General features: G+C 39.5%; 1 protein-coding gene across 7 annotated transcripts in view; it reads left to right on the top strand.

The window, feature by feature from the left end:
* PAK5 (p21 (RAC1) activated kinase 5) overlaps positions 1-23,391 on the top strand; it is a 320,788-nt gene that overhangs the window by 81,074 nt on the left and 216,323 nt on the right. For 2 of the 7 annotated variants that reach the window (XM_019826828.3, XM_045053877.1), the window contains exon 2: positions 8,379-8,479. The exons of the other annotated variants lie outside the window; for them this stretch is intronic. The gene's annotated coding sequence lies outside the window, so the exon portion shown is untranslated. The remainder of the gene's footprint in view (positions 1-8,378; positions 8,480-23,391) is intronic. 7 annotated transcript variants of the gene reach the window in all.

The raw sequence follows: 23,391 nt of genomic DNA, 5'->3' as shown, positions 1-23,391 counted from the left end.
CAGTGGCTTAGCTGTGAAGAGAGACTATGAAGACAAGTCACTTTGTATGATGTTTTGGCTTCAAAGTAACAACCAGGTTCATCTGTGTGCTCCATCTGCCAAATGTACCTTGGAGTGGAGGAACCTTAACTTTCTCTTGGTTCTCAAGTTGGCAGCCAGCACTTAATGCTTCTTTCCCCCATTTTGATCATATTCCCCCCACTTGGATTTTAACATAGTTGAAGCAGGTTGGCGGTTTAGGACTTGGGTAGTGGTGTGGAAGGATTGGACCCTAACCTTGATTTAAAGCTTGTCTGGGTCTGTAATGTGTCCTGACAAACTTTTTGGAAATCTGTCAGGGTGAGATTTTGTGAAGAGACCAAGTATCTACTACAACAAAAGGCTAAGCCATGATATATCCCTGCCTGTTTACTGGAGACGCATTTTCTGAGGTTCCTTGGTTGAGATTCCTTGGTAATTCTTAGTATAATGTATCTCCGTTTCTGTGCATTAGCAATAAAGTTGCTGCTGTAGCCCCATGATTAAACATGCTATTACATCACTGGTACAAGATCCCATTCAATGAAATCAGTGCTCCCTTTAATTTAGGTCTGTTTAGAGAAAACAAAGAAAATAGTGTAGTTTTTCATTTCTGTAATAGCCTTGGCTTTGTTTTATCCAGTGGTGTTTGTAGACACATGCAGTGTTGTTCCAGAGCCAACTCATTTTCAGCCATTATTACAAATTATGTAAACATAGAAATTTTAAAAAGTAATAAGCATTTAAAACCTCCTCGCTTCCTCATTACTTTACCATGTTTGACTACGTCTTTGCAGTTTTTATGTCCATTGCATGTATAGGGAGGAAAGACTACATAATGGTGTGATACTGTGCATCTTGTATTTAGCAGCATCAGGAACTTTTTTTTTTGGGGGGGGGGAGCCAAGTTGTTCAACATTTACCAGTGCAGTGCTGGAAGCATGCACATGCATTTACACTGTTATATGTACATGCAAATCCTTTCCATAACCACGCAGACATAGGTGTCAGTTTGTCTGTTTCATACATGAAGAAATGGAGACTCAGAGCATAAGTTACTTGCCCAAAGAACCACGCTCATGCCGCAACTCTCGCAACTCTCACAAACTGAAAGTAAGCAAGCCAGCATAGGGAGTGACAAGGGAAGACAGAAGCTGCACTGGAATAGAAGTAAAAAGCCAAGATCTGAAGGAAGAGCAAGAGGCAGGGATGGGGGAAGGGGTGGGGGAGACGGAGGCATGGACAGAGTGGGGTACAGCCAATGCAAAGGCGCAGAAGTAGGGTCATGTGTTTCTGAGTACAGCAAGGATGTTTTGGAGGGCTGGAGTGGAGAGGGGGAGAATTTAAAGAGGTGAGAAAAATAGGGCCAGATCACTGACCACCTTCATGAAACCACGCAAGTGACTTTGCTCTCTTGGGCTTAGTTTTATGATCTGTTGTGTGGGTCTCTTCATGCTTGCAGTGTGAATAAACTGATGGTAATATGTGTGAATTCACTGTGTTTACATATAGTTCCCCATTAGTGAAGCTAAGCCACTACCATGCTTGTTATCGGTGCTTTTTCCCTTTGACTTAAAATCATTCTCTCTTAAAATGATACTTTTCCTGCCATCTTTACAGCAATATGATGAGTGATTTGGAAATACTTAAATATACCCCTTAGAACTAGTACCTAATAGCTTACTTACATCTATGTAAAATCCACAGTGCAGTGCAGCTTAAATCCATCTGGGATTACAGGGGCCTATCTTTGGCTGTGGTAGAATCCCAACAGGATGCTCTTGTGACACTTTTCCAATGGCCAGTCACATGGCTCATGCAGTAATAGTAAAAGAAACAACAACAACAACAACAACAAAAAACAACGAAATGAATTCTGTATTTTGAAAATATGGGTCTTCTGATTTTTTACCATTCATTATTCATAAAATAGTTTGCCAAGTCCTCTTATCCGCATATCGATTTGTAGATATATCTTAGAGTATAGTTAATAAGTTAAGAAAGGTACAACATAATAGGCTTCTGCGGTTTTGGCAAATGTTCTGTTTCTTCTTACATGAGTATGTTCAATTTATCAAAACTGAGCAGGATGTATGTTTGCTTTGTGCACCTTACCGTGTATGTGCTATACTGCCATTTTAAGACCATTTTTCTCAAAATAATGAGTAGGATTTCAACAGAGAGGAAAGTGTGTGCTCTACTGGACCACAAAAGCAAGACCCCAAATGAGGTGAGGCTGGAGTTAGCATGGATGTGACCTGCATGTCACAGGGGGATGGATAATTGTACAATATGTAAATGTTCACTGAACACTTATTGTGCCCCAGCTGGAAGACCCTGAGGGCTGGGTACCCTAAAATCATTTACAGCCCACATTCCCCTTGCCTACCTTTTTAAATCAAAGTTGGGAAAGCTCAAATACTCAATTTATTAACCTTGCCAGCTAGGCATGGCAATCTGTAAGCTGTTGAAAGGGCATCCGGAAAAGCCTTTTCAAAAGGGGGAGACCCACTAAACATACCCCCCAATCCTTTTGTCTTTTGCCTTCTCTTTTCTTCATCCTGCTGGAATGGGGTGATAGCACCCAGAATCAGGTCAGCTGTCTTTCAACCATGCCATGACAAGTGTCAGGAAAGAGGCTTGTGTACTCAGAATGGAGGCTGGACAGATAAGAACAGTGAAGTCCCCTGGGCCAGTTCTCCTCATTGATTGGTCAGTATGACAGGCAGGCTACATGAGTCAGAGATGTGTGGGTCAGTCTATTTTAGGACACTGTCTTTCAGACCTTGAGCCTGCCCAAAAAGTTGCCCTTTGGGGATCTCAACATGTTTATATACAGACGTGCTACTTTTTTGAAGAATTATTTAGGTATTTGTTTTTATATACTGGACATAAGCTTGCAAGCAAGAACACATGATCAAATTAACCTAAGTTTTGTTGACCACCAGCTTTTTCAAAGTTACTGGCAGAAGGTTTTTACTGATTCAAACACTTTTCTCTCCTACTCCTTGGACTCCCACCCCCACCCCACCCCCAAGATGGTAATCTCATGTCCTCTTAGTCTTGGAGTTGTTCTCTCTAGAAGGAAACATTTTCAACATTTCCATAACTGGAGAGAATATTTTATCTTTACTTGGAGACTTGATAATTTACCAAGGAGACATACTCAGAGGGAAATGGAAAGACTGGAAAAGAATTTGATAAACTTGGAAAGTTGACAGAACAGATGCTGTGATTTTTTTCAGTTAAGCTAGCACATTTTATCACAGCCATTTTGAAGCTGAACATTGAAATTCTTTGCACACCATCATTTGTCACCAAACTTTTTATTTGTTTGCATTTTGTTGTTATAATTGGACAAGTCATATGTGAGTATACTAAGGCATGGTGATAATTTAAATAATGCAAATATAGTTGTATGTTCATTTGCCAACTTTGAGGAGAAAAATGGATTCAATATGTTTAATAATTATGGATGAATATTTTTACATCCTTTCCTAGAAGACTTGATTAATGTCTGGACTTGCCATGATCATAGGGTACAGATTGGGGGAATGTTTACAGATTTTGATATTTGAAGCTGTAACTTGATATAGGTGTTTTGAGAAGATACAGTGTAAGTAAGAGGGAATCTCATATGATACGAAGAGGTGCTGCAGTTACTGGAAAAGTAGGATCATATTAAAATGAAGAGAATGTTCTTCCCTTGAAACTAAGCTGCATTTAGTTCAATTTAACAAGCATTTGACCAATTTGTTCCCTTTATGTGTCTGTAAAGAGTGAGAGAATTTAGGCAAGTAGGATTGTGAGATGAGCAGTGGTGTGGCTCCAGGTCTTGTGGTTTTCTCCTTGCATTTTGCTTGTGGTCCACTTCCACTTGGCAGAGACTGCCTCTGCTTCCCTCCCTCCCTTCCACCCACCCACCCTGGGGCTCTTGAACTAACACCAAACTTCCTGCAAACCCAGAGCTCAGACCCCACCTCCTCCCACCTGATCTAGGAGTTTGCATCTCCAGATGAGCCTTACATTTTCCACGGGTATTCAGAGTATTTTTATTTATTTATTTTTATTTTCAGTATTTTTATTTTTTAAGTAATCTCTATACCCAGTGTGAGGCTCAAACCCCAAACTCCAAGATCAAGAATCACATGCTCCATTGACTGAGCCACCAAGGCTCACTGAGAGTGTTTTCTTGCCTCCTCATTCTCAACCCACAAATAGCATCAAGCCTTCCCACCCCTTGGCTTTCCCTTCAAGCAACTGAAAAACCTCAAGTGGTTTTCCTCCAAAACCTCCATATTGAAATGCCCGTGCATTCTCCTGTCCTCTCTTCAGCCTCAATTGAAGCTTTTTCTCATCCTCCCTTCTAGGTCTCCACTTGGAACCCCATCAATGGCCAAGCTTTCCCTGAAAGTGAGAAACTAGCCCCCAGACCCAACAAGACATTTTAAGCCTCCATCCACCAGACTTCTGAAGATTCTCCATTACTTCCTCTTGACTCTCCTCCTCATCATTCCCTTGAGGTTTTCTTCACTTCATGGAGATTTTTTTCTGCCTTTATCTTCAGGGTACCCCCTCTCTCTGTAATTGTGTCCAGCCCTAGGGCTCTCAGTGATCCCCACAATGCCTGTCACGCAGTCTGTGTCTCCCAACTCTGCCCTCTTCCATGAGCACCAAAGCTGCATTTCGAACTTGTGCTAGATATCTCCACCTAGGTGATATCTTAAAAATACATCCCCAACCAAATTTATTTTTAGCCCTGTCTCATCTTTGAAGTCACTCTCCCATCCCCAATCCTATATCTCCGCAGTGGCACACCCCAAAGCAAAAATTAAGCTTCTGGGGCACCTGGGTGGCTCAGTTGGTTAAGCATTAGACTCTTGATTTCAGCTCAGGTCATGCTCTCATGGTTCATGGGATCTAGCCCCACTAGATTCTCTCTCTCTGCCCTTCCCCTGCTCATGCAGACATGTGCACTCTGGCTCGCTCTCTGTCTCTGTCTCTCTCTCCCAAAATAAATAAACTATTAAAAAATTAAACAAGAGGGGCACCTGGGTGGCTCAGTCGGTTAAGCGTCCGACTTCGGCTCAGGTCATGATCTCGCAGTCCGTGAGTTCAAGCCCTGCGTCGGGCTCTGTGTTGACAGCTCAGAGCCTGGAGCCTGTTTCAGAGTCTGTGTCTCCCTCTCTCTCTGACCCTCCCCCCATTCATGCTCTGTCTCTGTCTCAAAAATAAATAAACGTTAAAAAATTTTTTTTTAATAAAAAATTAAACAAGATTCAGTATCATATTATAGAAATATAGCATCAATAATAGTCCTTTTAGGGCCTATCAATAATCGGTTGAGCATCCGACTTCGGCTCAGGTCATAATCTCACAGTTCTTGAGTTTGAGCCCCAAGTTGGGCTCTGTGCTGACAGCTCAGAGCCTGGAGCCTGCTTCAGATTCTGTGTCTCCCACTATCTCTCTGACTCTCCCCCATTTGCGCGCTCACTCTCTCTCAAAAATAAGTAAACATTTTAAAAAAGAATAGTCCTTTTAATTAAAGTTTAGACCAGTAAAAATCTTTAGTATCTATATTTTTTGTGTTTTCTAAGATTCATGTGGTTGGTTGTGTCATTGTAGATTATTGAGAGGAGAGTAGCATCTGCTATTCAATTTTATTTTTTACCTTTTCATGGGACCTAAATTATGATTTCACTGTAGAATTGTAGTTGATTGATGTACCCCATTTCTTGCCAAAGTCCTACATTATGAATAATTTGATTCATGCGTTGATGGGCAATTGGGATAGTTAGAAGAATTTTACAGATGGGAGATTCTTAGCATGATTAAATCTATTAAGGAAATGAGAGCACTTTTGGCCTTCAGAATCTTCAAAAGCATCATGTTAAATGAGACCCAACCAACAGAATATTTCTAACTCTCTTTCTGACTTAGAGTATTCACATTGTATTGCAATTAAAAATTGAGTCCTAGAGTTCATAAACTTATATTTGATTTAGAGAGTCATATATATACTTTTAACCTGTGAAATAAATATCATTAGTCTCTATTTTAACACAATGTTCTGTAGCATATCCTGATAGGAGAAAACAAAATAGACTCCTTTCCTGAGGGTAAAAATAACTATCTTCTTGAGAGTTAATAATAGAATCCAAGATATTGATATGGAGAGGTTCTGAGTTTCTGGCACCTTGCTTAGAATTGATGAGAAAGAATTTCAGAATATTACACAATGTGTAGAGGCAGAAATGGAAGAAAGACAGGGTACCTGAGTTCATACTTCAGGATGGGGGTGGACAAAGCATCTATGTGAACTTGGAATAACTATAAATATGTATACATGTCTAATGATAGTTTAGTTGATATATTGGTGCCTTTTATGTCAATACTCTAATTTGTCCCATTTTTCAGTTTGGCAAAGAAAAAAGGGGGGGAATATAAACAACTATGCATACTCTCTAGTTAGCTTTGGAAGCATGGTTGGGGATCTCCTCTGAGACATCTCCTCTGAGATGTGCTAACATCATAGCAGTTAGCACACTGTAATTCAATCTCCGATTTATAGTCAGGCTTTCTACTAGACTCAAGTTCCTCTTGAGAGCAGATCCTGCGTTTTCCTTACTGTATCTCTAATGCCTGGTGCAAAGTAAGTTCCCAGGGAAGACTTCCTTAATGAATGAATGAGAATGGGAGTCAGAAGTTGACATCTCCAGTAGCTCTCCACTGTCATGCTGCTGTGCGTTTTGTGTAAGAGGTGAGGGAAGATACTCTCAAAGTACTGCCTGCCATCCATATGTCATTGATCCTAAAGTACCTATTGTTTCATATTTTAACATCCCCAAAATACAGTGAAGGGCATGCCATGGTTTTGTGTGTCCTACCAAGATAATGGTATGATTCACAACTGATGGCATCTGAAATTCAGTGAAAGTACATTGTGTTGAAAGTACATTGTGTGAAATTCAGTGAAAGTACATTGTGTTTATCAGGGTATAAAATGAGAACAAGGTAAGAGGCACTGAGTGGGTTGGGTTGGGATAGTGAGGGGGAAGGAAGGTTGCAGTGTTAAGTAGGATGGTCAGGGTGGGCATTATAGAGAAGAGGAGATCTAAGAAAGACTACAAGGAGGTAAGGGAAGGAATATGTGGATATCTGAAAGGAGAATGTTCTAGGGAGAAGGAATATAGTGCAAGGGCATGAGTGTACCTGACTGCCCCACACCTAAGGAACTAAATAGGAGGCAGCTGTGCCTGGAGCAAGGAGGAAGTAGTAGGAGATGAAGTCAGAGATGGAATGAAGGTTGGGGAAGTAGATCTCGCAAGGTTCTGAAGGTCATTGACTTTTGCTCTAGTGACATAAGGGGCCCATGCAGGGTTCTGAGCAGAAATTTGACTTGATTTGAATTTTCTTTGTTAAAAAAAAAACATGTGTTCTGTCTGGTGGCCAATAGCAGACTATATAGGGACAAGGGAAGAGACTAAGAGACCTGCCTTGAGTCTCTGACATGGATCTGGGGGAGAGAGGATGGTGGCTCAGGACAGGTGGTGACGACAGTGGAGGATGTGAAAAGTAGTTGGAACCTGGATATTTTATTAAAATGGAGCTGGGCACCCTCTCTTCCTGAGGGACTAGACACTGGTGTGAGAGAAGGACAGGGTTGAGGACAATGCCAAGGTTCTTGGCACAAGAAACTAAAAGGGAGGACTTGCCCTCACCTCAGTGAGGACAGCTGTGGATAGATGAGTTTGGGAGAAAATGTCTGGAATCCAGGTGTGGGCATGTTGAATTTGAGTTAGCGTGATGGCAAGTGATCTGAATAATGTCGATATTGTCCAGCACTGCTGGATATTAGAGTCCCTGTGCTGGGAAAGAGGTCTGGTCTTGATATGCCTTAGTGTAGCATATCCTGATTTAAGCAAATGTATGATAAATGTTGTAACTTACTTGCTCCTTGAAGCCCCACAACAAGCAAAGACAACATCCTCTCAACTTCATTGTCATGATCAGATAGCCTTCTCTGGGGGAGTGGTCACATTTAGACCTGCTCCACAGAAACCTTTCTAAACTTTCTCTTTGCCTTTCTTTACACCTTATTTTAGACAGACTATCCTTTCTCTCCGTGGTAAATTCATGAAGGATCACTTGTACCTTTCTCCAAGGCCTTCCCACTTTGTTTGTTCAAATCCCAAATTGAATCAGTGACGGGATCTGTTTAGAAATGGGGACAATTAAGACTTAGTGCCCTGCGAAGGTCTTTTCACCTGATGATGCTATACAGCAGTATTTGTGTCAGTGTTAGTGGTTAACTTAAAAGAAAACTCAAATGGATAGTAGACAGTTTTTCTTAATTGCAGAGCATGCTGTAATAGGCACTGTCCATTTCCTGAAAAAAAGAGAGAAAGTCTGAGACCTCTGTCAATAAAAGAAAAATAACCATCAGCATCACAAGAGCCAGGTAAGTAAAGGAACAATGCATTAGGGTTGTGATGATATATGAGAAGATTAAATCATAATTACTATATGATTATAACCTTTAAAGCACATGATATATGGATGGAACACCAAGGAAGTTAAATCTCTATCTGATTAACATTAAAATGGTTATGGCATATAAAAAGGCTTGTTCAGAGGAAGCTACTATCCAATGCTTGTATGGTTTAAGCTAACAGTCTCCAAGGGGTTATGTGTGAACTAGATGATATAAGGGGTGTGGGAAGAAGATAACTAAGATGTGTAGCTTAGATGTATATTTTAACCTAAATACAGATATTAATCTTTCTAATATTTAAAATATAGATTAGCACTAATAAAATATGGTTCTACTAAAATGTAGATATATTGATGGATAGGACGAATTGTATTTGACTGATGATGTATATAGTATAAATGTCTCAGCATCCTCTAGGACCTGGATAATATTTGCTTTTGGTTGTGAGAATATTATTTTCTTTTTTTTTTTTTAATTTTTTTTCAACGTTATTTATTTATTTTTGGGACAGAGAGAGACAGAGCATGAACGGGGGAGGGGCAGAGAGAGAGGGAGACACAGAATCGGAAACAGGCTCCAGGCTCCGAGCCATCAGCCCAGAGCCTGACGCGGGGCTCGAACTCATGGACTGTGAGATCGTGACCTGGCTGAAGTCGGACGCTTAACCGACTGCGCCACCCAGGCTCCCTGAGAATATTATTTTCTATTCAAACTGGAAATAAAGTTAGTAGCAGAATAAATAAACATTGCTTTGAATATCAAAGCTGAAGAAGCATGAAGTGATTTTTCTTATTTTTGGTAAATATTGGCTTAACTTTGTAAATTTCACCCTTTTATATCCTATTTCTTTCTCTTTTTATCTATAATTTTCCTGATGTAATTTAGTGTTTCGGGAAAGTGAACAAGAGGTAAAGAGAGTTCTAGAAGGGTTATTAATGTGGCTCTTTCATCTGATTTTGTCCCTTACTAATAGCAACTCACTAGGAGCTGCCTTTTCCCCACGAGTCTAGAAAATTCATTTTTGGTCCTTTGGCCTCATCTCCAGACTGTGCAGAAAATGTGCCTCATGATAACAGTAGCTAGCTCCATGAGAGATTGTTTTAGAGATGGTGCTCTTAAGAATTGGAAGTCTAGTTTAGTATGTTAAAATGTGAATTTTATCATAGAATATACATATTGGAAATAGATGTCAAATACAAATTCATATATGTATTATTTTATTCAGAATTCAGTTTCTTTGTTATTTGAGCTATTAGTAAAGAGCATAGTTTTAGTTAAGATGCATTGATACATTTGCCCTTTGCTGCTAATTGAAAATAAAGGTCTTTAGCAAATAACCTACTAACAATGCCACTTAAATGTTTAGTTTGTAATACTAAAGTGACTTTAAGGGACTGTAATAAATTTCCCCTGAAATATTAAAGTTTATGTAAATATAATTTTAAAAAATACATAAAGGTGGGCATATATATATTTCAATATACAAAGGTGGGAAAATATGTAAGGGAGGGACTTTGCATCCCTTCCCCCACCAATGCCAAGTTTTAGAATTGGTAGAATTCTAAAGGAAGGAAGAATTACAATCTATTAATTTAATGCAATACTAACCAAAATGCTAATGTAATTTTGTGAAGTATAAAATCTAATTCCAGAATGTATCTGGGAAAGAAAATGCTCCCAAAACAAAACAAATGAAAAATGTGAAAAAAAGAACAGTAACGAAAGTTTACCTAGCCAGATACCAAAATTTAGTATAATAATTTAAAAAGTGAATTATGAACAAACTTAATTGTATTGCTTAGAGATATGTATATTATATAAAATATGTATGTGTGTGTGTATGTGTGTGTGTATATATATGTATATGTGTGTGTGTATATATATATATATATATATATATATATATATATATATATATATATATACACACACACATGTAGATTTATATACGTGTGTGTGAATGGTTACCTGAAAGTTCACTTTATGCTATTCATTACACTGTACATATAAATTGATTGCCCTTTCCTGTGTTATTTTGTATTTCACAATAGGAAAATGATGTGATCTAGAACCAGGAATAGACAAATATATTGGTGGAAAGAATTGGTAGTTGAGAAATGGACTCCTGTTTATATGAGAATTTAGGTAGCATTTCCATTTAGTTTAGAGAGGGTGAAAAATCAAATAAATGGGACCATGTAGAAAGATCATCCATGCTTCATTATGTATAGTTAAAGTCAGTTAAAGAACCAAGTGTAATAAAAAAATAAAAGTATTAAAAATAAACATTAAAAGTATTAAAAATAACATTGGAGAACTTGTTTGTAATCATGGTAAGTTTGTAATACTCCTGAGGCTTAAGAGATGTTAAGACAAAAAACCCCATATCAATAAATTAAATATTAACCTACTTACAGTTCTTTGGATTAATATTTTAGTTAAAAGCTACAGACTTAAAAATAAATACACATTTTTAGGGGCACCTGGGTGGCTCAGTCAGTTAAGTGTCCAATTTTGGCTCATGTCATTATCACGCAGTTTGAGATTGAGCCCTGCATCAGGCTCTGTGCTGATGGCTCAGAGCCTGGAACCTGCTACGGATTCTGTGTCTCCCATTCTCTCTGCCCCTTACCCCTCTTGCACTTTGTCCCTCTCTGTCTCAAAAGTAAATAAACATAAAAAACATTTAAAAAACATACACACAATTTTAAAGGAATTTTGCCCAATTAATAAAAGCACACTCCAGAAATTCCTTCATCTTCATACTCACAGAGCTTCACACAGACTTGTCCTCATGCTCAGCCTCCCCAGGCCTTGTTATAATGCAGGAAATACCCTTGCTTCTTGACCCCACAGTTTTTGCTCCAGATTGCACATCCTCAGCTTGGTCATTTTTCCTTTTACACTAGGTTTTTCTCATCACACTGAATGTATAAATTGATAGTGCTTATCTCAAAAAAGCAACAAGACCCACCGCTGGCAATGGCCCTCATCTTCCATCCTAGCTTTCTGCCATTTCTTTTGCCCTTTCTCCCTGAGATTTAGGAAGACCTATGCATACAGTTCTACTTATTTCTATCCATTAACTCTTGATTTTACTCAAGTAATTCGTTTCCAATTACAGTAACTGATCTTGTCAAGGAAACCAGCTACCTTCGTGTTGTCAAATCCAATGAACACTTTCTTTTACTCCTCCTTTATGTCTCAGGTGAAATATTAAACCCACAGAGATACCTCCCATGTCCACCATACCTAAAGTAGCACTAGCCCCTTTCTACTTCTTTCAACCTTTTGTTTTCTTCCTGGCACATCTTGTACTAGGGGCTTATAATGAATGTATCTTTTTTGTCTATTTAATTGCTGTGTGACAAACTGTCCCCCAAACAACAAGTATTTCTCCTCTTATGGTTTCTATGGATCAGGAATTCAGGAGCAACTTCACTGGGTCTCTCATTCATGTTCCTCCATGAGATTATAGTCAGAGTATTATTGATTGGGGCTGCAGTCTCTTCTGAAGCTATTGATGGGTTTGGGGGTCAGCTTTTCAGCTTTCTTCTATGGCTGTTGTTAGGAAATCTCCATTCGTTCCTCACCACATAGGCCTGTCTATAGGGCTGCCCAAGTGTTCTCCTCATGGACATCTGCCTTCTCCCTGAGCAAACGAAGGAGGCACGTTGACAAACATTGGTTGAATGAGTAAATGGATGGATATACTACTAGACAGCAAAAATGGAGGTATGGAGTTGTTCAGACCAGGGGTGAAATTCTCCCTTCTCCTTTTAGTGGCCCTGAACTTTGAGCATATTAATTTCTATGAGCCTAAGTTTTGTCATGTCACCTGTGTTCTGTTAACACCTATTTTCACAGGAATACTATGAGGATGAACTGAGATTGCATACACAAAGCACTTCCTTGAGAATTCAGTACAAAGTAAGCATTCAAATTTTAGTTTACCTGATTTTCCACTGTCTTGCCATTTTCCCCAACACTCTTAACAATAACCATTTCTCCACTATATGATGTCAGAATTTTAAATGCAACTCTTCTCATGATAAATTACTTAAATGATCAGTATTTGAAGAAAAATTGATTTACATTCCATTGGGGGAGATTTAGCATGAGTGTATAATCCCTAGCTATTAGGTCCCCCCCCCCCAAGAGAATTCTAATATGTATATAGGGGGAACAGTTAACAAATGTGTCAGATGGACAGCCAATTTTTCAGTGTAGGAAGACTACCTGCAGTTTAGAGTCGATATTCTGTCTAAAAGAAATGAATGTGATAATACTTGTACCTAAAGGAAAATCAAAGGATTCATCTATAGTTACACCAGTTATTCCTATGTGAACTGACAGCAGGGTGAATTTGGAAAATTGTTTAGTGAAGGGCATATGAGGCCATGGGACTCTGTGCATGGAAAGGAGCTGTTCAACAACTTTGATTGAATCCCAAACTGTAACAGACTTCACCCAAGCTGTCCTGAAACTTGATAACATATGAGTGAGTATACTGATGCTGTTCTTTTTTTTTTTTTTTCTCGAAAGAATCCTAGGTGTAATTTATATTAATGAAAGGCACAGGTGTACATTTTATGGTTATATGAGTTTTCACAAATGTATAGATATGTACAATCCACACTCCAATAAGGATAGAACATTGCTGTCACCTTAAAATATTCTTTATGCCCCTTCCCAGTCATGTACCACAACCCCCAAGGTAACCCTTGGTCTGATTTCTGTCATCACTACATTAATAGCCTATTCTAGAAAGTATGTACTGTCACACCTATAACTATACCTTTGAGGTCCATTGTTGTATACTATCCGTAGTTCCTTCCTTTTTTCTTTGAAAAAAGTATCCCAGCATATGGGTATACCACAATTTGTTGATCCACTCATCTGTTTGAACAGTTGCGTTGTTTTTGTTTTTTGGCTGTTATGAATAAAGCCTCAATGAACTATTTTGCACATCTTTTCTTTTGGGTAAATACAGAGGAATGGGTAATAAGGTTAGTGTTGAAATTGTTAAGAAACAGCCAAGGCATTATTGAAAGTGGTTTTACCGTTTTATACTCCCACCAGCTGGGTAGGAGCTGTCCAGTTGCTGAACCCTTCTAACATTTGAGGTTGACTGCCATTTCACTTTTAGGTATACATAATCTCTCCTAGTTAGGTTATATGCATACTCCAATTTTCTCCAGTCACAACTTTTGCTTTAGTTTCATAAGAGATTTTGGTCTTTGTTTCCTTCTTCTCCCAAACTCTTCTAGTCAGAAGGGTTCCCACCAGATGATGGTGATGGTCTCCTCCAGGGCACGTCTCTAGCCTGCTGGCACTTCCCAGCAGGAAGTGAAACACCTTGTGAAAACACAGGGTGTTTTAATCTCCTGCAAAATGGGACACCTCAAGCCAAGGTGTTTTCATCACCTGCAAAACGGGACACCGACAATAACCACCTAGTTGTGGTCATGTGAGAATAAAATGATAAAAATTATTGTGAGAATAAAGTATTAAAAGCACTTAACCAAAGGTACCTCAGGGTCCCAACTCTGCTATCTGTTATTATCATGATGGCTGTTAGAATATTAATGTCTCTATTGTCACTTCTGGTGCCTACTAGGCTCTTTCCCACCTTCTGCCTTTGCTTGCCACATGCTTTTATTTTCTTTCTTTTTGTTCTCTGTTCCATTTCACATAGTCCATAGCCATATTAACTCAACATGTAATCTTCAGGGTTTGGGGTTTTCTTTTTCACTTATAAGACCAGTTAAGAGAAGTGTGACCTACAGCCAACAAAGGTGGGGGGGGGGAGTGACATATAATTTACTAGCATAACATGTACTCACTGTCAAATGCTTATCATATAGAATTGAAAGAGAAAAAAAGGACAAGCCATGTGTCTTTCTACTGTTGCATGTTGTAGTTGTTTGGGTAAAGCCAGCTCATCTTCTGGACAGATCCTCATGAGTGGCCTTCCATACCTTGTTGAATTCATCATAGCCCCTTTTAATTTTGAAGGGTAATGAATCTAATTTCTCAGCATGTTGACTTCTGTATCTTAGTTTGAGTTTTCCCTGCAGACCTTTGAGGAGACTGTGTAAGGTGTACTGGAGTTTTCTCCACTGAGGGGTGAGAAAGTTGGGATATTTATCAACACTTGCTTGTTTGAAGATTGCTCTTGGAGTCAACTCCCTGGCACTTCCAGCTGGCCATACACACAGGCTGAGCACCACCTCCTTGAACCTCCAGCCAAGGGAAGCAGGAGTAACTTGCTAAGTGAGGAAAGTCTCTGCTGGTGCCCCCAGTGTGGGCCCAGGGGATATGCATGGGCACTGACAGCATCTGCTTTCTTACTTCTCAAACACCAATGCATGTTAACCACATTTAGTACAGAGACTAATGTATGAAAAATAATAGTGCTGCTTTATTAATATTCAATGAGACTCCTGACCACCAGGAATTCCAAATGTGTGTTCTGACAATGACAGCCTCTCTTTGTGGTTATATCCTGGTGCGAAGTCAGGTTATCTTCACAAAGAGGTTGGGGCTTTCAGAGCTGGTGATGTGAGCTTCTTGGCTGGTGTCTTTAAGCTCTGTAGACCAATGGCATCCATCCCTGAGCAGGGCTTTTCCTTCATGGGGACAGCCTTGGGCACTCCTGTAAAACACTCAGTCTTGAATCTGATTCTGTTTTTGTCCTTTTACTGTAGACACGTGGCTGACCACTCTCCTCCTCCTGACTGTGCAATTGCTCAGACATAAGCGTGAGGGTTATAATCATAATCCAATTATACCTTCCCCAGGTCACCTTAAATTAGTTCTTAGAGTCACCAGTAATCTCTTAGTCACAGCTCCAGATGGTTTCTCTTCTCCGTGACTTTTGGATTCTTCGTCCTCTCTGTACCAAGGTTACATTTAATTTCAGTTTTGGGGAGATTCTTTAGTGTTACCTCCACCTAGCTTCCTGCTAATATTTTCTTCACAAAATTTGGAGAGTTAGTTAGAAATGCAATCATTTATTTAAAAAAAATCATTGTTGTCTGCTCATGCTTGACACTGCCATAGTAGAAAGAGCTCTGAACTATGTTAGTTTGAATGCTATAAAAGTAGCAATATCTGACCACTTTTGACTTATAAAATAAGTTTCATATGGGTCTGCTGACATAAAGGCAGCTTCAATGTAAAAACTGAGTTAAGGGGCGCCTGGCTGGCTCAGTCAGTTAAACATCTGACTCCTGATTTCTACTCAGGTCATGATCTCATGGTTCGTGAGTTTGAGCCCTGCATTGGGTTCTGTACTGACAGTACAGGGCCTGCTTAGGATTTTCTCTCTCCCTCTCTCTCTCTTCCCCCTCCTGTTCATGCGTGCACGCTTTCTCTGTCTGTCTCTGTCTCTCTCTGTCAAAAATAACCATGAAAAACAATAAAAAATAAAAACTGAGTCAAGATGTCTGTGTTACTATGATGAGGCTTTTATGTGGCTGTGGCTTCTTGTCTCCCTCCCACCTGTTTGGATCTTACTTACATGTAAAACGGGTTTGGCTAGAAAAATTCTAAGGAGCTTTCCAACAATAGTAGTCTTTGGTTTTATGAATCTTAAGAGAGGCAGGAAGGCTCCAGGATGTGGGTCACTGTTGTGGCTACCACAAGAAATCCTGCTTCAGGAATCTTTTTCATATTATATATCTACAGTCTTAGGAAAATGGTCTTTCCAGGTATCTGTTTACTCCTAGTAGTTCTCCCCTCTCCTTTTCTAATGTCTTCCTTACTGGACACTTTTTTCTTGCCCTCAAGACTGCTCTAGTCTGAGCTGTCTGTTCCCATGATAGCCTTAAGCAATAGGAGACTCTGGTGACTTGGCATCCATTGATCCTACCACCTTTACACCATTCCTCACCCCCTTCATGTCCTTTCCCCCTGTTCCAGCTCAGATTCTAGTCTCACCTCCATTATTATAGCTCCTTTCTTGCCTACACGTGGTATACATTTCCCCTTTCTCCTTTTCTCTGCACTTGGCCACATTCTAGCCCTGATTACATTCAACTCTTGACTCACTTGCTGCCTGCACTTGCCCAGCTAAACACAGCTGGAGAAAACCCTACCACTGTGTTGGCTGGTTTCACTTTCCATTCATGACCACAAACCACCCAGGAGCCCTTTGAGCTGCTGGGCATCTGATGATATTTCCTGAATCCATTTGGTCTCTTGTCTTAGGTACCTGTTCCATACCTTCTCTTCTGTCTCATTTCTACTTGTACCTGATATTCTTCTTGTTTCATGAAGAAAAGAGAAACCATCAGAATAGAATGCCCCCTCGCCACCACCATCACACTACCAATTTTGATTCTGCACCTATGGTCTCTGCCTTGTTACCTTTTCTCTGAATGAACTGTTTAGTTCTCCTGCCAGGGCCATAGGGTCAAACCTTCCACTTAGGAAGCAGAGTGTCATCCTTTCTTGCTTGCACTCTCAACTCTTCCTCTCTCCTGAACCATCAGTTTTACCTTTCTGCATCACCCACATTTATGCTTATTTTTTTTCCTTTTAAAACATTCTCTAGAATTTCCAGCTATCATCCCCGTTTTTCTATTCCTCTTTAGAACAAAATTCCTCAGTAGAACCATTCACACAGTTCTGTAGTCACATCATTGCATAGTCTCCTAGTTCTGTATTCCACCAGCTACTGCCGATGACTTTGGACCAGTTTCAGTTTTTAAAGAGCTTATCCCTCTAGAAATAATGCATCTTAATACCAGAGGCCAACTCACATGGGGGAATGGCTGGTTTTGTGGTTTCAAACAGATGAAAAGAAGATGAAGAGTAGGCATATATTTAGAGAAAAGTGAAACCATTCAATTCCATCACCTTTGTTGAAGCATTTCAGTTTACTCCGTACCTTCAATGTGCTCTCTCTAGCCCGCAGCTGAGCTAAAGGCACATTAAGTCTGTCTAACTGGGCTTGAAGGAAAGCTTGGAGACCATTTGTTCTCTTAAATCTCTTTGGTTTGCAATTGTCAGATTCAATTTTGAGGTGAAGAGTTCAGAGCGTCATTGAAAGTTAGGAAAAGGGGAAGAGCTATAGCCCAATCTGATAAATTATGTCAAAGTCTTCACCCTGTAGCGGTTGTAGCAAAGAAGTATTTTTAGTCTGATAGCTGAGGGGTAGAGCATGTCACAGGGACACCGTATATTGATGCAGACTGGCCGGGATACAGAGGAATTAGTATACTCTCTGCCTTGTATTTTGATGGCATGCTTTATTCCATGGGCAAACTTTGCAGGTAAGATTGGAAATCTTACATCCACACACTTGGAAATGGGTCTGTTTCAGTGTCCCTGTAGTGATGCCATGGTTCAAGTCACGCCCTGTCTGCCTATCTTTGCATTCATCTAACAAATGGTAATTATGCCACATTTGCTGTGCTGTGCGTCTGATTAGTTAGACGTTCAGGCCTAATAAGTTATAGCTCTGTGGTCGTTGGCTTATTTTGAAAATGTTTAAACATTGCAGTTAGAGGGAATTCAGGGAAGGTGTCAGTCTGGAAGGCATAGTTTATTATCTTTTACAATCCTCTTACAAACATGGGGCAATTAGATAGCAAAGCTGGAAATCCACGGACAATGATTAGAACAAAACGAGGTGACAGGCTGTCCCCTTGAATCCCAAGTATAAGTAAGACAGGCCAGACCCCCAGCGCCACAAGACCTGCTTGGTATCCATGTGTAGCAGGAAGAAATAAGGGGAAGGAGCAGAGGGACTGACGGACTACCCGACTGAGACATCTAAAACTAGGCAATAGATACCCGGTGGAAAGTGTAAATGTTGACTGGAAATGTGTTTCTTCTTTAGTCTTTTTTTTTCTTTTTCTTTTTTAAAGCACTTACTGATTGTCCACATTCTGCCAGGCCCAGTTTCAGATACCAGAGAGGGCATGTCAAACATGATAGAAAAGGTCTCTCTATTTTTAGGGTTTTTTAAGTTTGTTTTTTTTTTTTTAATTTTATTTTGAGAGAGCGAGAGAGAGAAAGCAAGCAGGGGAGGGGCAGAGAGAGAGGGAGACATAATCCCAAGCAGGCTCCATGCTGTCAGCCCAAAGTCCCAATGCAGGGCTTGAACTCCCAAACTGGGAGATCATGACCTGAGCCAAAATTAAGAGTTGGAAGCTTAACCAACTGAGCCACACAGGTGCCCCTATTCTTAGGTTTATTTTTATGTGGAGCTTATGTTCCAGAAGAGAAACATATAGACAAAATTTTGGAGACATAGGTGTGCTGAAGAAAATAAAAGGGCAGTGGGAAGGGGCCTTGGGTGTAGAAGTTCTGTTATTACAGAATAAATAGAGATTTACAAATTCCATTGAGGGGGTGACATTTGAGTAGACCAATAACTTAGGGGACCCAATTTAATAAAGAGAATGATTAGGAAAACCTTTGCTATGATCTGAATGTTTCTGTCCCCCAAATGTCATATGTTGAAGTCATGATTCCCAACAGTGAGAGTATTAGGAGACAGGCTTTTGTGAGGTGCTTAAATCATGAGGGTGGCACCCTCATGAATGAGATTAGTGCCTTTATAAAAGGGACTTCAGAGAGAGCTCTAGTCCCTCCCACCATATGACGGTACAGCGAGAAGGTGAACCAGGAACAGGACCCTCACCAAAACATGACCATGCTGGTGACTTGATCTTAGGCTTCCCATCTGTCAGATCTGTGAGCAATAAACTTGTTTGTATACCACCCAGTCTGTGGTATTTATAGCATCCCTAATAGACTAAGACAGCCTTGTTGTTTATTTGATGCAGTGTTGAAAATTATTCACTTAAATAGGTTAATCATTCTGCTTTGCAATCTTGATACTCAATTTTTTTTCCTTATCGAATACCAAAGGCTGCCTTCATCCAAAATCGGACTGAGTAATTTTGATGACACAACTACCCGAGGCCAAACAAAAATGATATGTATTATTTCCAAAACAAAAGAGCCAGAGGGACTTCTAAGATTGGTGCAGTGATTCAACCTTGTCATCAGAGATCCAGCTCTGCTACCCACAGGGTGTTGGTTAAGATGGCGGTCATAGTTCCAGGCATCCAGGTCTCACACAGCCGTATCTTAATATAAGAAGGAGAAATAAAGTCTGCTCATCTCTTTTCTCTCTTGTAACTTCTCTTCCTCACCTTTCTCTCTCAAAACAATATTTTATTGAAGTGTATTATACACACAGAGAAGTGTACATATCCTAAGTATACACCTTGATGTATTTTCACAAACTAAACGCATCTGGTATCTAGCACTCAGATCAAGAAACAATATATAATTAGCACCCAAGAAGTCTGTCAGAGCCCCCTTTTCCGTAACTGCCTTCTCCAAGTGTAACTAGTTGTGTAATTTTAAATTTCTAACACCACAGATTAATTTGCCTGTTTTGAAGTTTAACCTAAATAGAACCACATACTAAGTACTGTCTTGTGTTGGCTTTTTTCACTCATTATGTTTGTGAGGTTCACAGGCATTTTTTGTGTATGGTTGTAAATTGCTTTCATTGCTTGATAGTGCTCTATTGTCCATTCTGTTGATGAGCATTTGAATAGTAAGCAGTTTTGTTGTGAGTAGTGCTGCAGTGAACATTCCAGTACATATCTTTTAGTGATCGTATGCCTGCATTTCTTTTGGGTATACTGTATAACTGTTCCATTTTTAGTAGAGAATTCTTTCTTGATGTTCTATATCCTATTTCCTCTCAAGCTTTATTGGTCAATATTGAGTCATATGCCTATCTCCTATTTGCAGCAGTCCCTGGGAAAGAAAGTAGTCAGTGATAGGCCATTAAACATTGAACACCAGCTCTCTGCATGAAGATTTGGGAAGTGGGGCTGATCTGTAGTATTTTCCAGTTTCCTTGGTGTAAATACTTCCACTGTGGCCAATTTCTAGGTACCTATGTTACATCAACTGGCTTGCAAAGCAGCTCTCCTAACCTAGTACAGGCTGGATCCAGCATACCACTAACTCTCATTTGTACCATTTAAAGTTGAAGTTTGGCTCTGCCAGAAAAAAAAAAAAAAAGGCAGGGGAAGGGTAGAGAAGGTTGTTCTTTATCAAGGATAAATTAATAGAACACCATTCTGTTCCAAAGATTGTTTTGTAAAATTCTGACTATTGATGAAAACTGGTTTTTAGAGACTGTTAGAATATACTAGATTTATGCTGTGATTATATCCCCAAGTTACAGCAGTTCAATACACAAGTCATTTTTCACTCACACCCTGTCCTCAATAGATGAAGCAACCCTCCAGGGCTGCTGTTCTCAATGCGTAGATTCAGCAGCCTTGGTGGGTCCTGTGTTAGGACTCTTCATTTAAACACTCAGGCTCCATGGCCATTGGAACAAAGGAGAGACGTCAAGGTTATGCATGGATGTGTAGGAGCTTCAGCTCAGAAATGACTTGTCACTTCCACTCAGAGGTCATTGGCTAGAACTGGTTACCTGGTCCCTCCACACTGCAAAGGCAGTTGGCAAATGTGGGAAGTCACTTGGGATATTTGACGCACTGTAAATGTCTCTGCCACATAGAGACCATCCACTCAGGGCCATGTGTTTTTGGTTTTGTTTAAGTCTTCTTTTAACTCATTTCTGTTTATTTCCATTCTTGCCTTTATCTGAATTATTTTAGAACATAACTGACAGCTGTACTCAAAGAATTATCCCCTAGTAATGCATTTTCTCAAATAGAAAAGCAGAGAAACTCTTTATTTAACAATAATAGCATCAGTTGTAATGAATATTTTTGATATATGAGTGATGGGCTTTTATGTTGGACTCTGTCTCTTGTATGTATAATGCTCGAAGCATAATACTTTGCAAACACCATAGTAATTAATGTAGGCAAGTCATTAGTGGATGCTAAAACCACTGGGTTAAAGGTTGTTGGGCAAGAGAAATATTCACATAGTCTTAAAACTATCATCCACAGGGGCATCTGGGTGGCTCCGTCAGTTAAGCGTCTGACTTTGGCTCAGGTCATGATCTCACAGCTCGTGAGTTCGAGCCCTATGTTGGGCTCTGTGCTGACAGCTCAGAACACGGAGCCTGCTTCAGATTCTGTGTCTCCCTCTTTCTCTGCCCCTCCCCCGCTCACACCCTGTCTCTCCTTAAAAAATAAACATTAAAAAAAAAGTATCATCCACAGATGATTTATTGCCTACAACAGGGAAAGATACCATTAAACTGCAGATATTTGGCAGACATTGCTCTTTCCAACTGATCAAATTTAATACTGTCAATAATAGGACATATTGAAACCATGTACCCTATAAGATGCATTGAGAAAGGATGTAATGTCATCTATGCAGTGTTTATTCCAAAACTTAAGGTAATCATGAGGAAATATATTGGACAGCCAAATTGAGGATGATTTTTGAAAAAAAAATTCAGTTATACTCTTCTAAAATGTCAATGACACAAAAGCCGACACATTGGTATAGATTAAAGGCATCTCAAGAATCTTTGTGATCAAATGCAGTGTGTGGTTCTGGATTGGATTCTGGAAAAGTGAAGCTATAAAGGACATTATTGGGACAATGTGGAGATTTAGATTATAGACTAAACATTAGATAGTAATAGTGTATCAATGTTAAATTTCCCAAATACGATCAATATATTGTGGTTACATGGGAGTATGACTTTGGCCTTAGGAGAAATGTTCTTCTTTTTTTTTTTAATTTTTTTTTAATATATGAAATTTATTGTCAAATTGGTTTCCATACAGCACCCAGTGCTCATCCCAAAAGGTGCCCTCCTCAATACCCATCACCCACCCTCCCCTCCCTCCCACCCCCCATCAACCCTCAGTTTGTTCTCAGTTTTTAACAGTCTCTTATGCTTTGGCTCTCTCCCACTCTAACCTCTTTTTTTTTTTTTTTCCTTCCCCTCCCCCATGGGTTTCTGTTAAGTTTCTCAGGATCCACATAAGAGTGAAACCATATGGTATCTGTCTTTCTCTGTATGGCTTAAGGAGAAATGTTCTTAATACTCATGAGTAAAGTGTCATATATGCAAATAGCTTTCAAATAATTCCCTGGAAAGTATATGTATATATCAATATATGTAAGTATGTTTAATTATGTACACAGCATACAGATATACATAGAGCTAGGGAGATAGAGACAGGGAGAAAAAGCAATGTGGCAAAATGTTAGCCTTTGGCTAATGTAGGTGAAGGCTACATATGCATAAATGTTCTATTCTTGCAACTTTTCTACAGTTTTGAAATTTTTCAGAATAAAAAATTGAGAAAATGCAGTTGATTCCATTTATTCTGCAGTTTTACAACTCAATCCATTCTGTAATATTTTGGCCAAAGTCTTACTGGGATCAACTCCACTGTGTTTAATCTGTATTTGTCTAGTTATCTGGAGAGAATTGGGCTTTAAGAGGAAGGATTCTTAGCAATCAGCGCTCTACCCTGAAGACACGTGGAACAAGGGAAAGATCCCATCCAGAGAAAATCTTATGTGTGTTTGGATTGATACAGCATCATGACTGGACAGGATTAATTTTCTATGAGAAACAATGACTTCAGGAAGAGTAAAACTAGACATAACTTCCCCCTTTATCATTTCTGTCAGTTTAGATCAGCCTACGGTATTACCCAAAACGGGGGAAAAATCTTTGTCTAACTCTTGAATAACACTGGTGATACTTGATATGCTTATGTTGTAAGGAAAGCGATTCAGCATAATCTCTGGTGCTAAATGAATAAGCTGTGCTTCTGCAACAGGCCCTGTTATTTTGTGGAAAGAGTATCAATGTTGGTTGAATTGATACAGATGATGAACTTCAAAAAGAAGCTGAACTCAGATAAATATGCATTTTCTCTAAA

This window comes from Felis catus, chromosome A3 (genome assembly GCF_018350175.1).
Source record: "Felis catus isolate Fca126 chromosome A3, F.catus_Fca126_mat1.0, whole genome shotgun sequence".
In the NCBI taxonomy this organism is placed as follows: Eukaryota; Metazoa; Chordata; class Mammalia; order Carnivora; family Felidae; genus Felis; species Felis catus.
Note: the sequence above shows the minus strand (reverse complement) of the source record. Positions and strands in the feature narration are given on the sequence as shown.